Source organism: Gopherus evgoodei, unplaced genomic scaffold (genome assembly GCF_007399415.2).
Source record: "Gopherus evgoodei ecotype Sinaloan lineage unplaced genomic scaffold, rGopEvg1_v1.p scaffold_65_arrow_ctg1, whole genome shotgun sequence".
Taxonomy (NCBI): Eukaryota; Metazoa; Chordata; order Testudines; family Testudinidae; genus Gopherus; species Gopherus evgoodei.
The window spans coordinates 725,168-727,264 of NW_022060086.1; positions in this window are offsets into that span (position 1 = coordinate 725,168).

The following is a 2,097-nucleotide window of genomic DNA, read 5'->3' on the forward strand; positions in this document are numbered from 1 at the left end:
AGATCAAAGGTTCATCTAGCCCAGTATCCTGTCTTCCAAAACTGGCCAATGCCAGTGCAGCAGAGGGAATGACCAGAACAGGAAATCATCAAATGATCCATCTCCTGTCACTCATTCCCAGCTTCAGACGAACAGAGACTAGGGACACCATCCCTGCCCACCTTAGCTCATAGCCATTGAGGAATTTATCTAGTTCCTTTTATAGTTTATAGTCTTGGCCTTCACAACGTCCTCTGGCAAGGGTTGCACACACATGCTCAAATCTTCCTCCCCCAAACCAATTGTTCTTAGCTAATCTTTCTATTAAAATAGCAGTAGATCCCCGATCATGCTCAAGGCCCCATTGTGCTAGGTGCTGCACATGTGCGTGTGACAAAGGGGTTATTGTTCTAGATAAAATGAATGCCAGTTCCCCCTCTCAGTCCTTCATTACCCAGTTGATGTCCTTGTGTCAGGCTGTGGTGTGCAACGCATGCCTAGGCACTGCCCCATTGCACCACTGTTGGAAGGCTGTGCCCAAGCCCTGCCTTTGCTCAGCAGGGCTATGTCCCATCCGTCCCTATCTGCTCTCTCCCACAGGCCGACTGTGTCGACATCTGCCATGAGCCAGTTCTCCTATTCCCCTATGGAATCCACCACCTCTTCCCTCTGGAGTCCCAGCTCCTTTTCCCTGAGAGAAGCCCCCGTGACTTGGTCAGAGCCCCTCTGCCACACAAGGGAGATCATGATGGTTGCAAGCCGGGAAGGATCCACTCATCCCATCCAAGCCCAGCCTCTTCCCAGTCCTCCTGCCCACAGCAGACGAGACCGGCGAGAGCAGAACATAGGTCTGGACCAGATGTCAGCCCATGGCTCAGACTCTAACATCCGACAGAAGCATCTGCAGAGCCAACTGGGGGCTCCACAAACCCCTATCCCAGGGGAGCCATTGCTGGGTGAGCAGGACACCAAGCAGCAATGGGCATTCAACATAGGTCAGTCCAATTGTGGATTTCCAGAAAAGGTCTCAAAGCCCCTGAGATATGACCCCAGCTCTCAGCATGCACAGGAGATCCAGGAGCCATGTGTCTGCCCTTCGAGACCCCTGCCCCAAAAGGCCCACAGGATCATGGCATCCCCTGATGCCATCCTGGTCAGGCTTGTGCCCACAGCCAGGGTCAAACTGCAGGATCACGTGGCTCAGAAATGCTCAGAGATCCAAAAGAAGGCATTTCCTAAGATTGTGAGAGAGTCACACAGAGATGCTCCCCTCCTGAGAGAGACTACCCTGCCTGGGCCACTCTGCCCCCCCAGGGAGCCAGGAAAGCAGAGGACCATGCCATTCCCAACAATGGGACAACAGCCTGCCCATCCCATCAAACTCCACATAAGGCATGAGCATCTCATCATGCAGAGGGGGCTGCTCACCCTGGACCCAGAGCCCCCGGCAAAGCTGCCTCACGCCGTCCAAGCCAGGGGAGCCAGTGTGGAGTTCAGTGAGATGGAGACCAATTTCCTGCAGATGGGGAGGCAAAGCACAAGTTCTTCTTCTTCCACACATCCTCCAATGCCAGTGGAAGATACCACCATGGAGACGGGCAGGAATGATGGTGTGTCAGGAAACCAAATTAACCCGGATCACTGCACTCTGCCAGCAATGGTGGGTCTGACATCGCCACCTCCAGGAACCACAATAGCAGAGAAGACCCTTGAAGCCACACTCCAGATTTGTAGAAGAGAGTTGAGAAAGCCTCTTACCAGTGTGAGCAGCACCAAAGGGACTGAAGAGAAGCTGGAGCTGCACATGGAGAGGAAGGTGATCTTGGGAGAAGGCTCCTGCCTGGGGCCAGGGGCACAGGCAGGTGAGAGCAGGGCAGATCTTCCCAGGACCCAATGCCACCAGGTTGCCCCAGCGGCACCAGGCTCTGAGCAGCTCACAAGATCCACCCTTGACTCTCTCCTTGCTGGGCAGGCTGCACACGACCTGCAGATCAAGCAGCTGACGGAAATGTTGAGCAGCTCCTGCCTCTTGGCGGGTCAGGTCTCAGTTTGCCAGCAGTGCCGCAAGGCATATCCAGGAAAGATGAAGGGTAAGCAAACTCAGAAGGAGACATCTGC